Genomic DNA, 7,532 nt, shown 5'->3' with positions numbered 1-7,532 from the left:
AGACTCGGCAATATTTGCGACAGGGCGTTCTCTTGAACTACCCCTGACCCTTCTGTGGCAAGACGTCCTATGGGACTACCTCTGACCCTTTAAGATGATTGGGGATCATTGGTTAGGTATGGCTAAGAAGAAAGGTTCACCGAGAGGTTAATCTCTTCTTCAGGGTTTTCCTCATCTTCGGAGAGGTCACCTCCTCAGACAAGGTAGTTAGAGGGAATATTGCTCATTTGCCTTGCACATGGGCTTCATCCTATATCATGAGGTGTCTATAAATAACACTTACCCATAACTTTATAAGGGATGGATTTTGGAGAGACAATTCTTGAAGGAGAACTAATTTACCTTCCCTATTATCTACCTTGAGAGTAAAAGTGTGAGATCCATAAGATAGCCTTTCCATTATTCTCTCTCTAACTACTTTGCATTTTTCTTCACCCAATCTCTTATCTCCATTATCTCTTTGCTCTTGTGTTCCTAATTGTGACTGTTAAAGAATCTAAGCCTCTCATCATTTCTAGAGAATTCAAATTCTCCGACAACATTCTTGAACCGTCATATACAAACATGAAGATCCTTCAGATCTGCTGCCGATCCATGAATTTTTTTGGTTGTCTTGCTCCATTTTGTTCTCTCTCTCTCTCTCTCTCTCTCTCTTGTTTCTCTTTGATTCACCACCACAGTTGCCGTTCTGGTCGCCGAATAGGCTCCGTTACTCCGGCTATCAATCCAAGCAAGATAGGTTCACAACCAATCAGCTTTCAAATCCCTTGCCTACGGTCCTCCACATCGTCAACAATCTCGTACTCCTGCTCGATGTCTTGGATGTCCACTAGATCTCATTCCTTTTTCTATTTGTTGTGTGTAAAAACTTTTGCGTTATTTGTTATTGATATGTACATGACAGAGAACTAAAAATAAAACATCTATCCCTCTCAGATTGTTTTTTTAATTAAAAATGTGAGTTTAGATCTAATATTGTTGTTGTTGCTGCTGGGGTTAATGATGATGAAACATATTGCAATAATTATGTACAACCCTTTCAACACAGATAGATTAAAAAAAAAAACTACAATAACAAAATAATTTAAACAAATAACACAAGAACAATTGCATAGATTTAATTTTTTTTAAATAGATTCAAATTTTTTCAATATATCAGACCTCCAACAGATAAGAACATTGAACAGATAAAAATAAATGAACACATAGGTTTAATAGATAAGAAAAAATAAGGAAACAATTTGAACAGATACTAAAATTTAGACAGATAGATTTAAATAAATAAGGAAAAAATTGAACAGAGATATAATTTAACAGATAATTTCAACAGATAATGAGAAAAATTGAACAGACAGATATAAATTTAAACATGTGGTCAACAAAGTTAATAGATAGTTAAAAAAAGTCAACAGATAGATAAGAGGTAAAATTCAAAATAAATCGTCCTCTAAAATTAACAAAATGACTTCTTGCCAAATTATTTCACAAATGATGAACATCTCACCAACAAAAAATATCCACAAAACCTAATGTCTTGTACTCTTCTTAGATTGGATTTATCATCAATTTTCTCTGAAAAATATAGAAAATTAAATTTCTTATATAACCCATATCAAAATGATAACATGTCTTTTAATTTTTTACAAAAATATATATGTATGAAATAGTCAACTGTTGTCATTTTTTTTAAAACAAAATTTCATCTTAAATAAAAAAAAAATACATTCCTTTTATTGTCTTTTTCTTTTTTATTTCATTTTCTATCATCTTCCATTTCATTTATATTTCTCACCCTAATTAAACAGATGGATCTTCGTCAAAACAATAGCTTTTCAATTGTAGTACCAAGCACTAAGGATGGCAATTTGAACCCGACCCCGATTAGAATGGTTTTTCCCCCAAAAAATACCCCTGACGGGCCGAGGATGGTATTGGAAAATGAATCCCTAATAAATTTCAGGCCGGGGATGGTAATACGTTCCCCAGCCCCGACCCCGTTCCCGTCCTCGTTTCCCCCGATGTGAAATTACGATTACACACACACATATATATATATATATATATATATATATATGTATATAAATCAAACCCTAAAACACAGTTACATAACCTCACACTTACACATAAGTAACAGACTGACCCTCTCATCTCTCTATCGGTTTCTCTCTCTCTCTCTCTCTCTAAAACCCTCCCATCACCATCGATCTCCATCCTCCTCCATTGTCCTCCTCTCCCTCCTCCCATCACCACTGATCTCCCTCATCCGCTATCCTCATCTTCCTTCTTCTCTGCTATCCTCATCTCCCTCCTCCCATCAATGTCTTTCTCTCTCCTCCTCTGATCTTGGCGAAAGTGAACTTAGATTTGCAACGATCGAGACCAGAACAAGGCGTCACCACTGGTGAACAAAGTGTCTCCATCACTATGCTTCTCTCTCTCTCTCTTTCTCTTTCTCTTTCTCTCTCTCTCTCTCTCTCTCACACACACACACACACATTCTCTTTCTCTCTAGTCTTACTCTTCTTTATCCTTTTTTATAGATACCATTTGATTTTTACGGTATATATGTTGCGATTTGCTTGATTTTGTTTTGGGGTTATGTATTTTGGTTGTTTCTAAGATATAATTGATTTGTATAGTTATTTTGCTTTCAGATCTATAGTTGTTTTTGAGATATAATTGATTTGTAAATGTGTTAGTTATGATAATGACTTTTCTTTGTCTTCCCTCTGCCCCAAAAAAAAAAAAGAATCGGTGATTTTTCGGGGTCGAGGAAACCCAATCCTCGTTAGAAGAAGAAGGCGGGGGCCAGGGGAATGATGGGTTCCCCGCTGAGGATCGGGGGCGGAGACGAGGAGTTTTTTACATTCGGAGATCAGGAACGGAGAGTATAATGCCTGGCCCCGCCCCAACCCGTTGCCATTCCTACCAGGCACACAAGCTGAGCCTATTTTCAAAATTTCGGGCCCAAGCCCAGGTCTTCCAGGCTAACTACCGGCCTCATGCCTAGCCCAGGCTTTTGTTAGGCCATTGGGTTTTTCAATAATTGGAACAGGCCTTTACTTATTTACCCTTTTGCATTTTTTTGTTTTTTTGTTTTTTTTGAAGGAATTTCATATTGTTTGAGTATGACTTATAAATTAACTTTTTTACTTATTATAAAAGATGTGCAAAAAAATAAAGAGGTGATATAACTCAAATAAACCAATAACATGGCTTTTTTAGATGTTGCCAAAGAAGACAATGTAAAATTTGAAAAATAATTATAAATTAGTTATAAATTTCATCAATATTAATAATTAAAATTATAAATTTTTTCATACATATATAATAATTTTCTCAAAATTACCATTGACATAATTTTTCCTTTATTTATTTATATATATATATATATTATTTTTACCTTTGGTAGTTTGGAACTAGCTATATCTTGACTTTTTAATTACTTTTTTTTCCTTTATTTTTATTTATATTTTTCAGTGAATATTTGTTTTTGAATAAATTACACTAACATTCCTTCAAATTTGGAGAACATATATTTAATATTACAAATTTAACATAATTACACTAGATTGTCTTACAAATTTTAATTTACATAATACTTTAGGAATAGGCTATTTCAATAATTTTTTGACTTTTTGACTTTTTGACATTTTACACACAATATATACATATATATATATATATATATATATAGAAAAATGAAAATCTTTAACTTTTTTGCGTAATTCTTTGATTTTTAAAAAAAAAAAATTAGTGAATTTTTTTTTTTTTTTAATTCTTCCTAAGCCTTAATCTTATTTTTATCAATAATTTGTTAATCGTATAAATAAATAAATAATTTTATAATTTTTTTTACGCTAAAATATATATATATATATATATGATTATTTATTTTCTATATATGCACATCATCTACATTAGTCCTTATCATTTGAAATTATATCAAACTTATGTAATTTATTATTATATTTTTTTAAAATCTAGTAGGTAGTCAATGTCCTTTTATTAAAATAAAAAATAAAAAAATAGTCAATGTAATTTATCTTGTTTTCTATATATATATTTTATTGATAGAAAGAAGTAAATTTGTTAACTCAAAATAGCGCGCATTGGAGATAAATTGAACAAAGGATGGAAGTTTATTGCCAAACACTACAAAAAAAATCACTTTTGCCGACTAAATTTTTAGTCGCCAAAAGTCTGTTTTTAGTCGCCGAAAGTCAGTTTTTGACTTTTCCCGACAAAATTTTTTAGTCGCCACATTTGTCGCGTATTTCTGGTCGCGGAGGGTATTGGCGACTAAACTTTTTTTAGTCGCCAAAAATAGGTGTTTACCGACTAAAAAATTAGTCGCCAATAGTGTTTTTCACTTTTGGAAATAATACATTTACCGACTAAAAATTTAGTCGCCAATAGTCACTAAATCGCCGACTAAACGGTTTAGTCGCCAAAATAAAGACTTTTGGCGACTAAAATTTTAGTCGCCAAAGGTGTTTCCGGAAAAAAAAAAAAAAAATCGACTTTTTTTTGCTTTTCCTGAGTTTCGAACCCTAACCATCCCATATTCCCAGCCTTTTTGCACAACACTCCCTCCACTGTGCCACTACAACTTCACATGAATATATATGCAATATATATTATTTATATAGTATATTAACCGGATTAATACAAAATAATAATATATACAAATATAATTATTTTAATTCAATATAATTATTTAAAAAATAAATTATTTACTAAAAAAAATTTAGGCCACTTTTGGCGAATAAAGTCAGTTTTAGTCGGCAAAACCTCTACTTTTAGCTACTAATTTTTTTTTAGTAGCCAAAAACAGCCACTTTTGGCGACTAAAGTCAGGTTTAGTAGCCAAAACTCCTCCTTTTAGCTACTAATTTTTTTTTAGTAGCCAAAAACAGCACTTTTGGCGACTAAAGTCGGGTTTAGTAGCCAAAACTCCTCCTTTTAGCTACTAATTTTTTTTAGTAGCCAAAAACAACCACTTTTGGCGACTAAAGTCAGGTTTAGTAGCCAAAACTCCTCCTTTTAGCTACTAATTTTTTTTTAGTAGCCAAAAACAGCACTTTTGGCGACTAAAGTCGGGTTTAGTCGGCAAAACCCCTCCTTTTAGCTACTAATTTTTTTTAGTAGCAAAAAATCTGCACTTTTGGCGACTAAATTGAATTTTAGTCGCCAAAACCCTTACTTTTGGCTACGAAATTGATTTTAGTCGCCAATAACTATGCATTTGGCTACTAAATTGTCTTAGTCGCCAAAAGTGTTCACTTTTGGCGACTAATTCCATTTTAGTCGCCGATTGTCCTACTTTCAGCGACGAAAATTCATTTTTTAGTCGCCAAAGCTGGATTTTCTTGTAGTGAAACTACATATCTCAACTAGGCTGATATAGCAAATCATATATAGCCTCCGTCTGTGAAGTTGGTTTTGAGGGTTTTTTTTGGTTAAAATAGTCACGAAAAATAAAATAAGTTTTTTAATTTAATAAGATAAAATATCATATTTAACTCATAATTATTATATTCTTTCTTTCACAAAAAAAATTAAAAAGCCAAAAACTCTTTCCAAATCAAGTTTTTTAGTCCCGGATTAAAATAGCCAAAAAAGTCAAAAAAATCAAAAAACCAACTCACTTCTCAAACGAATCCATAAAAAAAGGAGGAGGATATCCTCTCGTTTAGATTTTAAATTTGAGGGTACTGTTTAGATTCGTGGGGTTCACCATAGATTTCATTTCGATAATCCAAATTGTGCATTTTATCGGACACTTCGTATATTTCGTTCACACAAAAAATTAAGTCGATCCGATAACTGTAACTTATTCAATTTATTGTGTTTGTCATTAAAATATGTATGGTTCATTTTTAAAACTGCAATTGATGTCTATTTTTTTAGTAAAAAATTAAATAAATTACAATTATCGGATCGACCAAATTTTTTGTGTGAATAAAATATACAAAATATCCAATAAAATGAACGATTTAAATTATTAAAACAAAAACCATAATGAACCTTACAGGCCCAAATAATGCTCTCCCGTCCAAAATCTGGATCGGAGATTATCCTTTTCTTTTAAAAAAAAATCTTTAATCTAAAATGGCAATTTTACTTTTTATTTTTTTTAAATGAATAAATTAACAAGATACCAACAAAAGGGTGCACCCAAAAAATCAAAACCAAAACAAAAGACGAGTTTGATAGTGACGTGATGTAAACATCTCAAAGCCACAAACATGAGCAAATACCAGAAGCGTAGGTTCATGACATTGATTAAATGATTAGAAACTGTGTTTGTTACCTGAATTTGGATAAAATTTTAGAAAGAGAAACAAAAAAAAAAAAAAAAACGTTAATAAGATATGAATGAAATATAATTATATTTTACATTTTTTTTTTTTTTTCCTTTTTCTAAATCCCTTCGCCAATCTATAAACCAAATATACCCTCAAACTGATGATAAATGAAACAGACCAAGAGGCTTCTCTGCTAATCAAAAATCTTGTCAGCAATAGAATTGCATCACAGTCATTACCTCAAGCAGAGCTTATCTTCATCCCCATTGTTAAAATTGATAAAAAGCATTGCTTAAACAAACAATACCACCACGAACAGTACCACAAACAATTTTTTAAATTTTAATAATATATATTTTTTTTTTTTTTTTTTTTTTTTGATCAGCAAAGAGAAATTTTAATAATATATATTAGTTGATACTGTGCAATATCGATCAGATGAGTACGTTATGGTTATTTAAAATTGTACCACCCCAAACTTGCATCCCCCAAAACACCATGAAGGTTTTGAAGAAGGTCTAGGCTTCACTTTGTGGAAGAATGCAAAAGTTTCACTAATTAACTCTCTATTTTCTTACTAAGACAAATGGAATGTAATTTCAAAATGATCTTATTTTACAAAATATGCTCTTCATACACCATTAGAGTTGCAAACACTAGACTCTCAAAAAAAGAAAAAAATAAATACATCAGTAACATTAACTGGAAAACCATACAATAAATATCTGTTTTGTACCATGGAACACGCACGGTTTTATTCTTCCTTCACTAGAAAAAACCTCTTAGAGGTTTGTGAGCATGACACACTTTATAAGGTGGGTCAAGAGTCCTAGCGAACTTATGTGGGACGGGTTTGGACCCCCACAACACATATATACATATATACTTGTTTGTAGTCAAATACATAGAAGATGATAGATCATATATATCTGCATACAAGAAAACACTTATTTTCCAATTACTGAGGTGCTTCATGGGTGCAGAGAAAAAGGCGTAGCAACTTTCGAGCAGTGACTTTAAATCCGTGAAGAAGACTAGTGAAGATCTGACGCTTGATTCTTCCTCTAACTGGGGGTACCGTTACATTACACTGCACCATCACCATATTCTTCTCCATATCCCTGCAATTTAGCTATGGAAATGCATACGTAGCTAGAAGAAGAAGAAGAAGAAGAGACAAAGATATGATACAATTGAATCACATGAAGTTGTGCTCTTTTT

Source organism: Camellia sinensis, chromosome 3, assembly GCF_055761805.1.
Source record: "Camellia sinensis isolate YWXY chromosome 3, ASM5576180v1, whole genome shotgun sequence".
Taxonomy (NCBI): domain Eukaryota; kingdom Viridiplantae; phylum Streptophyta; class Magnoliopsida; order Ericales; family Theaceae; genus Camellia; species Camellia sinensis.
This window is presented reverse-complemented; position numbering follows the sequence as displayed.